This window comes from Ochlerotatus camptorhynchus, unplaced genomic scaffold, assembly GCF_037179485.1.
Source record: "Ochlerotatus camptorhynchus isolate MF236.1 unplaced genomic scaffold, CSIRO-AGI_Acam_v1.1 ptg000767l, whole genome shotgun sequence".
NCBI classification, from domain to species: domain Eukaryota; kingdom Metazoa; phylum Arthropoda; class Insecta; order Diptera; family Culicidae; genus Ochlerotatus; species Ochlerotatus camptorhynchus.
The window spans coordinates 1471484-1487855 of record NW_027041234.1 but is presented as its reverse complement, the minus strand read 5'-3'; positions in this window follow the sequence as shown (position 1 = coordinate 1487855).

Here is a 16372-nt window from a genome sequence, read left to right as displayed (position 1 = left end):
TATACTGGGAAATTCGGATATGAAAATTTCGAGCATCTGAACACCCCCCAAATCGCGATTAGAGCCTTAATTAAGGAGATAAATCGATTTAAAGGTTTGGGAAGCCCACCGGCCGACAAATAAAGGATTTTGGAATATTTTATACTGGGAAATTCGGATATGAAAATTTCGAGCATCTGAACACCCCCCAAATCGCGATTAGAGCCTTAATTAAGGAGATAAATCGATTTTAAGGTTTGGGCAGCCCACTGGCCGACAAATAAAGGATTTTGGAATATTTTATACTGGGATATTCGGATATGAAAATTTCGAGCATCTGAACACCCCCCAAATCGCGATTAGAGCCTTAATTAAGGAGATAAATCGATTTAAAGGTTTGGGAAGCCCACCGGCCGACAAATAAAGGATTTTGGAATATTTTATACTGGGAAATTCGGATATGAAAATTTCGAGCATCTGAACACCCCCCAAATCGCGATTAGAGCCTTAATTAAGGAGATAAATCGATTTAAAGGTTTGGGCAGCCCACTGGCCGACAAATAAAGGATTTTGGAATATTTTATACTGGGAAATTCGGATATGAAAATTTCGAGCATCTGAACACCCCCCAAATCGCGATTAGAGCCTTAATTAAGGAGATAAATCGATTTAAAGGTTTGGGAAGCCCACCGGCCGACAAATAAAGGATTTTGGAATATTTTATACTGGGAAATTCGGATATGAAAATTTCGAGCATCTGAACACCCCCCAAATCGCGATTATAGCCTTAATTAAGGAGATAAATCGATTTAAAGGTTTGGGCAGCCCACTGGCCGACAAATAAAGGATTTTGGAATATTTTATACTGGGAAATTCGGATATGAAAATTTCGAGCATCTGAACACCCCCCAAATCGCGATTAGAGCCTTAATTAAGGAGATAAATCGATTTAAAGGTTTGGGAAGCCCACCGGCCGACAAATAAAGGATTTTGGAATATTTTATACTGGGAAATTCGGATATGAAAATTTCGAGCATCTGAACACCCCCCAAATCGCGATTAGAGCCTTAATTAAGGAGATAAATCGATTTAAAGGTTTGGGCAGCCCACTGGCCGACAAATAAAGGATTTTGGAATATATTATACTGGGAAATTCGGATATGAAAATTTCGAGCATCTGAACACCCCCCAAATCGCGATTAGAGCCTTAATTAAGGAGATAAATCGATTTTAAGGTTTGGGCAGCCCACTGGCCGACAAATAAAGGATTTTGGAATATTTTATACTGGGAAATTCGGATATGAAAACTTCGAGCATCTGAACACCCCTCAAATCGCGATTAGAGCCTTAATTAAGGAGATAAATCGATTTAAAGGTTTGGGCAGCCCACCGGCCGACAAAAAAAGGATTTTGGAATATTTTATACTGGGAAATTCGGATATGAAAATTTCGAGCATCTGAACAACCCCCAAATCGCGATTAGAGCCTTAATTAAGGAGATAAATCGATTTAAAGGTTTGGGAAGCCCACCGGCCGACAAATAAAAGATTTTGGAATATTTTATACTGGGAAATTCGGATATGAAAATTTCGAGCATCTGAACACCCCCCAAATCGCGATTAGAGCCTTAATTAAGGAGATAAATCGATTTAAAGGTTTGGGAAGCCCACCGGCCAACAAATAAAGGATTTTGGAATATTTTATACTGGGAAATTCGGATATGAAAATTTCGAGCATCTGAACACCCCCCAAATCGCGATTAGAGCCTTGATTAAGGAGATAAATCGATTTAAAGGTTTGGGAAGCCCACCGGCCGACAAATAAAGGATTTTGGAATATTTTATACTGGGAAATTCGGATATGAAAATTTCGAGCATCTGAACACCCCCCAAATCGCGATTAGAGCCTTAATTAAGGAGATAAATCGATTTAAAGGTTTGGGAAGCCCACCGGCCGACAAATAAAGGATTTTGGAATATTTTATACTGGGAAATTCGGATATGAAAATTTCGAGCATCTGAACACCCCCCAAATCGCGATTAGAGCCTTATTTAAGGAGATAAATCGATTTAAAAGTTTGGGAAGCCCACCGGCCGACAAAAAAAGGATTTTGGAATATTTTATACTGGGAAATTCGGATATGAAAATTTCGAGCATCTGAACACCCCCCAAATCGCGATTAGAGCCTTAATTAAGGAGATAAATCGATTTAAAGGTTTGGGAAGCCCACCGGCCGACAAATAAAGGATTTTGGAATATTTTATACTGGGAAATTCGGATATGAAAATTTCGAGCATCTGAACACCCCCCAAATCGCGATTAGAGCCTTAATTAAGGAGATAAATCGATTTTAAGGTTTGGGCAGCCCACTGGCCGACAAATAAAGGATTTTGGAATATTTTATACTGGGATATTCGGATATGAAAATTTCGAGCATCTGAACACCCCCCAAATCGCGATTAGAGCCTTAATTAAGGAGATAAATCGATTTAAAGGTTTGGGAAGCCCACCGGCCGACAAATAAAGGATTTTGGAATATTTTATACTGGGAAATTCGGATATGAAAATTTCGAGCATCTGAACACCCCCCAAATCGCGATTAGAGCCTTAATTAAGGAGATAAATCGATTTAAAGGTTTGGGAAGCCCACCGGCCGACAAATAAAGGATTTTGGAATATTTTATACTGGGAAATTCGGATATGAAAATTTCGAGCATCTGAACACCCCCCAAATCGCGACTAGAGCCTTAATTAAGGAGATAAATCGATTTAAAGGTTTGGGAAGCCCACCGGCCGACAAATAAAGGGTTTTGGAATATTTTATACTGGGATATTCGGATATGAAAATTTCGAGCATCTGAACACCCCCAAATCGCGATTAGAGCCTTAATTAAGGAGATAAATCGATTTAAAGGTTTGGGAAGCCCACCGGCCGACAAATAAAGGATTTTGGAATATTTTATACTGGGAAATTCGGATATGAAAATTTCGAGCATCTGAACACCCCCCAAATCGCGATTAGAGCCTTAATTAAGGAGATAAATCGATTTAAAGGTTTGGGAAGCCCACCGGCCGACAAAAAAAGGATTTTGGAATATTTTATACTGGGAAATTCGGATATGAAAATTTCGAGCATCTGAACACCCCCCAAATCGCGATTAGAGCCTTAATTAAGGAGATAAATCGATTTAAAGGTTTGGGAAGCCCACTGGCCGACAAATAAAGGATTTTGGAATATTTTATACTGGGATATTCGGATATGAAAATTTCGAGCATCTGAACACCCCCCAAATCGCGATTAGAGCCTTAATTAAGGAGATAAATCGATTTAAAGGTTTGGGAAGCCCACCGGCCGACAAATAAAGGATTTTGGAATATTTTATACTGGGAAATTCGGATATGAAAATTTCGAGCATCTGAACACCCCCCAAATCGCGATTAGAGCCTTAATTAAGGAGATAAATCGATTTAAAGGTTTGGGAAGCCCACCGGCCGACAAATAAAGGATTTTGGAATATTTTATACTGGGAAATTCGGATATGAAAATTTCGAGCATCTGAACACCCCCCAAATCGCGATTAGAGCCTTAATTAAGGAGATAAATCGATTTAAAGGTTTGGGAAGCCCACCGGCCGACAAATAAAGGGTTTTGGAATATTTTATACTGGGATATTCGGATATGAAAATTTCGAGCATCTGAACACCCCCCAAATCGCGATTAGAGCCTTATTTAAGGAGATAAATCGATTTAAAAGTTTGGGAAGCCCACCGGCCGACAAAAAAAGGATTTTGGAATATTTTATACTGGGAAATTCGGATATGAAAATTTCGAGCATCTGAACACCCCCCAAATCGCGATTAGAGCCTTAATTAAGGAGATAAATCGATTTAAAGGTTTGGGAAGCCCACCGGCCGACAAATAAAGGATTTTGGAATATTTTATACTGGGAAATTCGGATATGAAAATTTCGAGCATCTGAACACCCCCCAAATCGCGATTAGAGCCTTAATTAAGGAGATAAATCGATTTTAAGGTTTGGGCAGCCCACTGGCCGACAAATAAAGGATTTTGGAATATTTTATACTGGGATATTCGGATATGAAAATTTCGAGCATCTGAACACCCCCCAAATCGCGATTAGAGCCTTAATTAAGGAGATAAATCGATTTAAAGGTTTGGGAAGCCCACCGGCCGACAAATAAAGGATTTTGGAATATTTTATACTGGGAAATTCGGATATGAAAATTTCGAGCATCTGAACACCCCCCAAATCGCGATTAGAGCCTTAATTAAGGAGATAAATCGATTTAAAGGTTTGGGAAGCCCACCGGCCGACAAAAAAAGGATTTTGGAATATTTTATACTGGGAAATTCGGATATGAAAATTTCGAGCATCTGAACACCCCCCAAATCGCGATTAGAGCCTTAATTAAGGAGATAAATCGATTTAAAGGTTTGGGAAGCCCACTGGCCGACAAATAAAGGATTTTGGAATATTTTATACTGGGATATTCGGATATGAAAATTTCGAGCATCTGAACACCCCCCAAATCGCGATTAGAGCCTTAATTAAGGAGATAAATCGATTTAAAGGTTTGGGAAGCCCACCGGCCGACAAATAAAGGATTTTGGAATATTTTATACTGGGAAATTCGGATATGAAAATTTCGAGCATCTGAACACCCCCCAAATCACGATTAGAGCCTTAATTAAGGAGATAAATCGATTTAAAGGTTTGGGCAGCCCACCGGCCGACAAATAAAGGATTTTGGAATATTTTATACTGGGAAATTCGGATACGAAAATTTCGAGCATCTGAACACCCCCCAAATCGCGATTAGAGCCTTAATTAAGAAGATAAATCGATTTAAAGGTTTGGGCAGCCCACTGGCCGACAAATAAAGGATTTTGGAATATTTTATACTGGGATATTCGGATATGAAAATTTCGAGCATCTGAACACCCCCAAATCACGATTAGAGCCTTAATTAAGGAGATAAATCAATTTAAAGGTTTGGGAAGCCCACCGGCCGACAAATAAAGGATTTTGGAATATTTTATACTGGGAAATTCGGATATGAAAACTTCGAGCATCTGAACACCCCCCAAATCGCGATTAGAGCCTTAATTAAGGAGATAAATCGATTTAAAGGTTTGGGCAGCCCACCGGCCGACAAAAAAAGGATTTTGGAATATTTTATTACTGGGAAATTCGGATATGAAAATTTCGAGCATCTGAACACCCCCCAAATCGCGATTAGAGCCTTAATTAAGGAGATAAATCGATTTAAAGGTTTGGGAAGCCCACCGGCCGACAAATAAAGGATTTTGGAATATTTTATACTGGGAAATTCGGATATGAAAATTTCGAGCATCTGAACACCCCCCAAATCGCGATTAGAGCCTTAATTAAGGAGATAAATCGATTTAAAGGTTTGGGCAGCCCACCGGCCGACAAATAAAGGATTTTGGAATATTTTATACTGGGAAATTCGGATATGAAAATTTCGAGCATCTGAACACCCCCCAAATCGCGATTAGAGCCTTAATTAAGGAGATAAATCGATTTAAAGGTTTGGGAAGCCCACCGGCCGACAAAAAAAGGATTTTGGAATATTTTATACTGGGAAATTCGGATATGAAAATTTCGAGCATCTGAACACCCCCCAAATCGTGATTAGAGCCTTAATTAAGGAGATAAATCGATTTTAAGGTTTGGGCAGCCCACTGGCCGACAAATAAAGGATTTTGGAATATTTTATACTGGGAAATTCGGATATGAAAATTTCGAGCATCTGAACACCCCCCAAATCGCGATTAGAGCCTTAATTAAGGAGATAAATCGATTTAAAGGTTTGGGAAGCCTACCGGCCGACAAATAAAGGATTTTGGAATATTTTATACTGGGAAATTCGGATATGAAAATTTCGAGCATCTGAACACCCCCCAAATCGCGATTAGAGCCTTAATTAAGGAGATAAATCGATTTAAAGGTTTGGGCAGCCCACCGGCCGACAAATAAAGGATTTTGGAATATTTTATACTGGGAAATTCGGATATGAAAATTTCGAGCATCTGAACACCCCCCAAATCGCGATTAGAGCCTTAATTAAGGAGATAAATCGATTTTAAGGTTTGGGCAGCCCACTGGCCGACAAATAAAGGATTTTGGAATATTTTATACTGGGAAATTCTGATATGAAAACTTCGAGCATCTGAACACCCCTCAAATCGCGATTAGAGCCTTAATTAAGGAGATAAATCGATTTAAAGGTTTGGGCAGCCCACTGGCCGACAAATAAAGGATTTTGGAATATTTTATACTGGGAAATTCGGATATGAAAATTTCGAGCATCTGAACGCCCCCCAAATCGCGATTAGAGCCTTAATTAAGGAGATAAATCGATTTTAAGGTTTGGGCAGCCCACTGGCCGACAAATAAAGGATTTTGGAATATTTTATACTGGGAAATTCGGATATGAAAATTTCGAGCATTTGAACACCCCCCAAATCGCGATTAGAGCCTTAATTAAGGAGATAAATCGATTTTAAGGTTTGGGCAGCCCACTGGCCGACAAATAAAGGATTTTGGAATATTTTATACTGGGAAATTCGGATATGAAAACTTCGAGCATCTGAACACCCCTCAAATCGCGATTAGAGCCTTAATTAAGGAGATAAATCGACTTAAAGGTTTGGGCAGCCCACCGGCCGACAAAAAAAGGATTTTGGAATATTTTATACTGGGAAATTCGGATATGAAAATTTCGAGCATCTGAACACCCCCCAAATCGCGATTAGAGCATTAATTAAGGAGATAAATCGATTTTAAGGTTTGGGCAGCCCACTGGCCGACAAATAAAGGATTTTGGAATATTTTATACTGGGAAATTCGGATATGAAAATTTCGAGCATCTGAACACCCCCCAAATCGCGATTAGAGCCTTAATTAAGGAGATAAATCGATTTAAAGGTTTGGGAAGCCCACCGGCCGACAAATAAAGGATTTTGGAATATTTTATACTGGGAAATTCGGATATGAAAATTTCGAGCATCTGAACACCCCCCAAATCGCGATTAGAGCCTTAATTAAGGAGATAAATCGATTTAAAGGTTTGGGAAGCCCACCGGCCGACAAATAAAGGATTTTGGAATATTTTATACTGGGAAATTCGGATATGAAAATTTCGAGCATCTGAACACCCCCCAAATCGCGATTAGAGCCTTAATTAAGGAGATAAATCGATTTAAAGGTTTGGGCAGCCCACTGGCCGACAAATAAAGGATTTTGGAATATTTTATACTGGGAAATTCGGATATGAAAATTTCGAGCATCTGAACACCCCCCAAATCGCGATTAGAGCCTTAATTAAGGAGATAAATCGATTTAAAGGTTTGGGAAGCCCACCGGCCGACAAATAAAGGATTTTGGAATATTTTATACTGGGAAATTCGGATATGAAAATTTCGAGCATCTGAACACCCCCCAAATCGCGATTAGAGCCTTAATTAAGGAGATAAATCGATTTAAAGGTTTGGGAAGCCCACCGGCCGACAAATAAAGGGTTTTGGAATATTTTATACTGGGATATTCGGATATGAAAATTTCGAGCATCTGAACACCCCCCAAATCGCGATTAGAGCCTTATTTAAGGAGATAAATCGATTTAAAAGTTTGGGAAGCCCACCGGCCGACAAAAAAAGGATTTTGGAATATTTTATACTGGGAAATTCGGATATGAAAATTTCGAGCATCTGAACACCCCCCAAATCGCGATTAGAGCCTTAATTAAGGAGATAAATCGATTTAAAGGTTTGGGAAGCCCACCGGCCGACAAATAAAGGATTTTGGAATATTTTATACTGGGAAATTCGGATATGAAAATTTCGAGCATCTGAACACCCCCCAAATCGCGATTAGAGCCTTAATTAAGGAGATAAATCGATTTTAAGGTTTGGGCAGCCCACTGGCCGACAAATAAAGGATTTTGGAATATTTTATACTGGGATATTCGGATATGAAAATTTCGAGCATCTGAACACCCCCCAAATCGCGATTAGAGCCTTAATTAAGGAGATAAATCGATTTAAAGGTTTGGGAAGCCCACCGGCCGACAAATAAAGGATTTTGGAATATTTTATACTGGGAAATTCGGATATGAAAATTTCGAGCATCTGAACACCCCCCAAATCGCGATTAGAGCCTTAATTAAGGAGATAAATCGATTTAAAGGTTTGGGAAGCCCACCGGCCGACAAATAAAGGGTTTTGGAATATTTTATACTGGGATATTCGGATATGAAAATTTCGAGCATCTGAACACCCCCCAAATCGCGATTAGAGCCTTATTTAAGGAGATAAATCGATTTAAAAGTTTGGGAAGCCCACCGGCCGACAAAAAAAGGATTTTGGAATATTTTATACTGGGAAATTCGGATATGAAAATTTCGAGCATCTGAACACCCCCCAAATCGCGATTAGAGCCTTAATTAAGGAGATAAATCGATTTAAAGGTTTGGGCAGCCCACCGGCCGACAAATAAAGGGTTTTGGAATATTTTATACTGGGATATTCGGATATGAAAATTTCGAGCATCTGAACACCCCCCAAATCGCGATTAGAGCCTTTTTTAAGGAGATAAATCGATTTAAAAGTTTGGGAAGCCCACCGGCCGACAAAAAAAGGATTTTGGAATATTTTATACTGGGAAATTCGGATATGAAAATTTCGAGCATCTGAACACCCCCCAAATCGCGATTAGAGCCTTAATTAAGGAGATAAATCGATTTAAAGGTTTGGGAAGCCCACCGGCCGACAAATAAAGGATTTTGGAATATTTTATACTGGGAAATTCGGATATGAAAATTTCGAGCATCTGAACACCCCCCAAATCGCGATTAGAGCCTTAATTAAGGAGATAAATCGATTTAAAGGTTTGGGCAGCCCACTGGCCGACAAATAAAGGATTTTGGAATATTTTATACTGCGATATTCGGATATGAAAATTTCGAGCATCTGAACACCCCCCAAATCGCGATTAGAGCCTTAATTAAGGAGATAAATCGATTTTAAGGTTTGGGAAGCCCACCGGCCGACAAAAAAAGGATTTTGGAATATTTTATACTGGGAAATTCGGATATGAAAATTTCGAGCATCTGAACACCCCCCAAATCGCGATTAGAGCCTTAATTAAGGAGATAAATCGATTTAAAGGTTTGGGAAGCCCACCGGCCGACAAATAAAGGATTTTGGAATATTTTATACTGGGAAATTCGGATATGAAAATTTCGAGCATCTGAACACCCCCCAAATCGCGATTAGAGCCTTAATTAAGGAGATAAATCGATTTAAAGGTTTGGGCAGCCCACTGGCCGACAAATAAAGGATTTTGGAATATTTTATACTGGGAAATTCGGATATGAAAATTTCGAGCATCTGAACACCCCCCAAATCGCGATTAGAGCCTTAATTAAGGAGATAAATCGATTTAAAGGTTTGGGAAGCCCACCGGCCGACAAATAAAGGATTTTGGAATATTTTATACTGGGAAATTCGGATATGAAAATTTCGAGCATCTGAACACCCCCCAAATCGCGATTAGAGCCTTAATTAAGGAGATAAATCGATTTAAAGGTTTGGGCAGCCCACCGGCCGACAAATAAAGGATTTTGGAATATTTTATACTGGGAAATTCGGATATGAAAATTTCGAGCATCTGAACACCCCCCAAATCGCGATTAGAGCCTTAATTAAGGAGATAAATCGATTTAAAGGTTTGGGAAGCCCACCGGCCGACAAATAAAGGATTTTGGAATATTTTATACTGGGAAATTCGGATATGAAAATTTCGAGCATCTGAACACCCCCCAAATCGCGATTAGAGCCTTAATTAAGGAGATAAATCGATTTAAAGGTTTGGGCAGCCCACTGGCCGACAAATAAAGGATTTTGAAATATTTTATACTGGGAAATTCGGATATGAAAATTTCGAGCATCTGAACACCCCCCAAATCGCGATTAGAGCCTTAATTAAGGAGATAAATCGATTTTAAGGTTTGGGCAGCCCACTGGCCGACAAATAAAGGATTTTGGAATATTTTATACTGGGAAATTCGGATATGAAAACTTCGAGCATCTGAACACCCCCCAAATCGCGATTAGAGCCTTAATTAAGGAGATAAATCGATTTAAAGGTTTGGGAAGCCCACCGGCCGACAAATAAAGGATTTTGGAATATTTTATACTGGGAAATTCGGATATGAAAATTTCGAGCATCTGAACACCCCCCAAATCGCGATTAGAGCCTTAATTAAGGAGATAAATCGATTTAAAGGTTTGGGAAGCCCACCGGCCGACAAATAAAGGATTTTGGAATATTTTATACTGGGAAATTCGGATATGAAAATTTCGAGCATCTGAACACCCCCCAAATCGCGATTAGAGCCTTAATTAAGGAGATAAATCGATTTAAAGGTTTGGGAAGCCCACCGGCCGACAAATAAAGGGTTTTGGAATATTTTATACTGGGATATTCGGATATGAAAATTTCGAGCATCTGAACACCCCCCAAATCGCGATTAGAGCCTTATTTAAGGAGATAAATCGATTTAAAAGTTTGGGAAGCCCACCGGCCGACAAAAAAAGGATTTTGGAATATTTTATACTGGGAAATTCGGATATGAAAATTTCGAGCATCTGAACACCCCCCAAATCGCGATTAGAGCCTTAATTAAGGAGATAAATCGATTTAAAGGTTTGGGAAGCCCACCGGCCGACAAATAAAGGATTTTGGAATATTTTATACTGGGAAATTCGGATATGAAAATTTCGAGCATCTGAACACCCCCCAAATCGCGATTAGAGCCTTAATTAAGGAGATAAATCGATTTTAAGGTTTGGGCAGCCCACTGGCCGACAAATAAAGGATTTTGGAATATTTTATACTGGGATATTCGGATATGAAAATTTCGAGCATCTGAACACCCCCCAAATCGCGATTAGAGCCTTAATTAAGGAGATAAATCGATTTAAAGGTTTGGGAAGCCCACCGGCCGACAAATAAAGGATTTTGGAATATTTTATACTGGGAAATTCGGATATGAAAATTTCGAGCATCTGAACACCCCCCAAATCGCGATTAGAGCCTTAATTAAGGAGATAAATCGATTTAAAGGTTTGGGAAGCCCACCGGCCGACAAATAAAGGGTTTTGGAATATTTTATACTGGGATATTCGGATATGAAAATTTCGAGCATCTGAACACCCCCCAAATCGCGATTAGAGCCTTATTTAAGGAGATAAATCGATTTAAAAGTTTGGGAAGCCCACCGGCCGACAAAAAAAGGATTTTGGAATATTTTATACTGGGAAATTCGGATATGAAAATTTCGAGCATCTGAACACCCCCCAAATCGCGATTAGAGCCTTAATTAAGGAGATAAATCGATTTAAAGGTTTGGGCAGCCCACCGGCCGACAAATAAAGGGTTTTGGAATATTTTATACTGGGATATTCGGATATGAAAATTTCGAGCATCTGAACACCCCCCAAATCGCGATTAGAGCCTTTTTTAAGGAGATAAATCGATTTAAAAGTTTGGGAAGCCCACCGGCCGACAAAAAAAGGATTTTGGAATATTTTATACTGGGAAATTCGGATATGAAAATTTCGAGCATCTGAACACCCCCCAAATCGCGATTAGAGCCTTAATTAAGGAGATAAATCGATTTAAAGGTTTGGGAAGCCCACCGGCCGACAAATAAAGGATTTTGGAATATTTTATACTGGGAAATTCGGATATGAAAATTTCGAGCATCTGAACACCCCCCAAATCGCGATTAGAGCCTTAATTAAGGAGATAAATCGATTTAAAGGTTTGGGCAGCCCACTGGCCGACAAATAAAGGATTTTGGAATATTTTATACTGCGATATTCGGATATGAAAATTTCGAGCATCTGAACACCCCCCAAATCGCGATTAGAGCCTTAATTAAGGAGATAAATCGATTTTAAGGTTTGGGAAGCCCACCGGCCGACAAAAAAAGGATTTTGGAATATTTTATACTGGGAAATTCGGATATGAAAATTTCGAGCATCTGAACACCCCCCAAATCGCGATTAGAGCCTTAATTAAGGAGATAAATCGATTTAAAGGTTTGGGAAGCCCACCGGCCGACAAATAAAGGATTTTGGAATATTTTATACTGGGAAATTCGGATATGAAAATTTCGAGCATCTGAACACCCCCCAAATCGCGATTAGAGCCTTAATTAAGGAGATAAATCGATTTAAAGGTTTGGGCAGCCCACTGGCCGACAAATAAAGGATTTTGGAATATTTTATACTGGGAAATTCGGATATGAAAATTTCGAGCATCTGAACACCCCCCAAATCGCGATTAGAGCCTTAATTAAGGAGATAAATCGATTTAAAGGTTTGGGAAGCCCACCGGCCGACAAATAAAGGATTTTGGAATATTTTATACTGGGAAATTCGGATATGAAAATTTCGAGCATCTGAACACCCCCCAAATCGCGATTAGAGCCTTAATTAAGGAGATAAATCGATTTAAAGGTTTGGGCAGCCCACCGGCCGACAAATAAAGGATTTTGGAATATTTTATACTGGGAAATTCGGATATGAAAATTTCGAGCATCTGAACACCCCCCAAATCGCGATTAGAGCCTTAATTAAGGAGATAAATCGATTTAAAGGTTTGGGAAGCCCACCGGCCGACAAATAAAGGATTTTGGAATATTTTATACTGGGAAATTCGGATATGAAAATTTCGAGCATCTGAACACCCCCCAAATCGCGATTAGAGCCTTAATTAAGGAGATAAATCGATTTAAAGGTTTGGGCAGCCCACTGGCCGACAAATAAAGGATTTTGAAATATTTTATACTGGGAAATTCGGATATGAAAATTTCGAGCATCTGAACACCCCCCAAATCGCGATTAGAGCCTTAATTAAGGAGATAAATCGATTTTAAGGTTTGGGCAGCCCACTGGCCGACAAATAAAGGATTTTGGAATATTTTATACTGGGAAATTCGGATATGAAAACTTCGAGCATCTGAACACCCCTCAAATCGCGATTAGAGCCTTAATTAAGGAGATAAATCGATTTAAAGGTTTGGGCAGCCCACCGGCCGACAAAAAAAGGATTTTGGAATATTTTATACTGGGAAATTCGGATATGAAAATTTCGAGCATCTGAACAACCCCCAAATCGCGATTAGAGCCTTAATTAAGGAGATAAATCGATTTAAAGGTTTGGGAAGCCCACCGGCCGACAAATAAAAGATTTTGGAATATTTTATACTGGGATATTCGGATATGAAAATTTCGAGCATCTGAACACCCCCCAAATCGCGATTAGAGCCTTAATTAAGGAGATAAATCGATTTAAAGGTTTGGGAAGCCCACCGGCCAACAATTAAAGGATTTTGGAATATTTTATACTGGGAAATTCGGATATGAAAATTTCGAGCATCTGAACACCCCCCAAATCGCGATTAGAGCCTTAATTAAGGAGATAAATCGATTTAAAGGTTTGGGAAGCCCACCGGCCGACAAATAAAGGATTTTGGAATATTTTATACTGGGAAATTCGGATATGAAAATTTCGAGCATCTGAACACCCCCCAAATCGCGATTAGAGCCTTAATTAAGGAGATAAATCGATTTAAAGGTTTGGGAAGCCCACCGGCCGACAAATAAAGGATTTTGGAATATTTTATACTGGGAAATTCGGATATGAAAATTTCGAGCATCTGAACACCCCCCAAATCGCGATTAGAGCCTTAATTAAGGAGATAAATCGATTTAAAGGTTTGGGAAGCCCACCGGCCGACAAATAAAGGGTTTTGGAATATTTTATACTGGGATATTCGGATATGAAAATTTCGAGCATCTGAACACCCCCCAAATCGCGATTAGAGCCTTATTTAAGGAGATAAATCGATTTAAAAGTTTGGGAAGCCCACCGGCCGACAAAAAAAGGATTTTGGAATATTTTATACTGGGAAATTCGGATATGAAAATTTCGAGCATCTGAACACCCCCCAAATCGCGATTAGAGCCTTAATTAAGGAGATAAATCGATTTAAAGGTTTGGGAAGCCCACCGGCCGACAAATAAAGGATTTTGGAATATTTTATACTGGGAAATTCGGATATGAAAATTTCGAGCATCTGAACACCCCCCAAATCGCGATTAGAGCCTTAATTAAGGAGATAAATCGATTTAAAGGTTTGGGAAGCCCACCGGCCGACAAATAAAGGATTTTGGAATATTTTATACTGGGAAATTCGGATATGAAAATTTCGAGCATCTGAACACCCCCCAAATCGCGATTAGAGCCTTAATTAAGGAGATAAATCGATTTAAAGGTTTGGGAAGCCCACCGGCCGACAAATAAAGGGTTTTGGAATATTTTATACTGGGATATTCGGATATGAAAATTTCGAGCATCTGAACACCCCCCAAATCGCGATTAGAGCCTTATTTAAGGAGATAAATCGATTTAAAAGTTTGGGAAGCCCACCGGCCGACAAAAAAAGGATTTTGGAATATTTTATACTGGGAAATTCGGATATGAAAATTTCGAGCATCTGAACACCCCCCAAATCGCGATTAGAGCCTTAATTAAGGAGATAAATCGATTTAAAGGTTTGGGCAGCCCACCGGCCGACAAATAAAGGGTTTTGGAATATTTTATACTGGGATATTCGGATATGAAAATTTCGAGCATCTGAACACCCCCCAAATCGCGATTAGAGCCTTTTTTAAGGAGATAAATCGATTTAAAAGTTTGGGAAGCCCACCGGCCGACAAAAAAAGGATTTTGGAATATTTTATACTGGGAAATTCGGATATGAAAATTTCGAGCATCTGAACACCCCCCAAATCGCGATTAGAGCCTTAATTAAGGAGATAAATCGATTTAAAGGTTTGGGAAGCCCACCGGCCGACAAATAAAGGATTTTGGAATATTTTATACTGGGAAATTCGGATATGAAAATTTCGAGCATCTAAACACCCCCCAAATCGCGATTAGAGCCTTAATTAAGGAGATAAATCGATTTAAAGGTTTGGGCAGCCCACTGGCCGACAAATAAAGGATTTTGGAATATTTTATACTGCGATATTCGGATATGAAAATTTCGAGCATCTGAACACCCCCCAAATCGCGATTAGAGCCTTAATTAAGGAGATAAATCGATTTAAAGGTTTGGGAAGCCCACCGGCCGACAAATAAAGGATTTTGGAATATTTATGATTTATCTCTCATTATTATAATCTAATCTTACGTCCCCTGCTTGGGTGTAAGAAAAAGCAGATACAAAATCAAAAAACAGTCGTCCTTCACCTAAGTTGTTTAATTTGAAGATAAACATTTCAAATATGGTCTGTGCTGGATTGAAAAAGTTTATAATTACATCGGTCGAACATTAAAATCATTTGTACGGTTAACATTTGTCTTCCGATACAATCAACAGCACCTTAAATAGATCAATTGGTCAGCATATTGATTCTGACCACAGTTTCTACTCGTATTCAGCCCGCCCTACCAATAATGGATACGATTGTTTTCGATTCCCTAGCACTTTGCTAAATCACTTTGCAGAATGAAAATTCTCTTTCGTCAGCATGCGTGCCAATTCCAGCAGCCTCACCAGAAGCATCCTTGAGTCCGATGATCGTTCTTCGAAGAACCATGAAGAATCCACAATCCAATAATTAGAAACGCAGTCACAAGGGAATGGGAACCATTCCCTGCTCTCAAGTCCGATTGCTCGTGCACTCTCGGACGGATGGACGGATGGATGGACGGATGATCTATCTTTACTTTATCCATCACCAGGAATGCGTGTTGGTATATTTGCAGAATTTAATTAGTTTGATGAACAACATTCAATAGCCCTTGCTGGCTTGATGATGCTTTCTTTAACGCTCGGTTTCCTCAATGGAATGCAATCAAAATTGTTTTCCTTTATTGAGAGGTGAAGTGTATGGGCGGCACGGATGAAAGTTTGCGTCGAAACGGTGGCAGTTTCATCAGAAAGAACTGATCGAAAATTTCACAGTGTCCTGCTGGTGGTACATGGAAACTGTTTCGAGTTTTCATATAAATTCTACCAGCACAAAGAAATTCCTGCTTGCTAGTGGAATGATAATCGGATTAATCAAACGGAATCGTACAACTAAAATAAAACCAATGGTGAAGTTCAAGGATCTAAGCATATGATTAATCCTGATTGTTGAATCACCGATGCATGACACTCTTACACCTGAAAGCTAGGGAAACCATTTGGAATTGAAACCCAACAGACCATTAAAATACCGCAAAAAGACCAAACAATTCCAACTCGCTCAATGCACACGAAA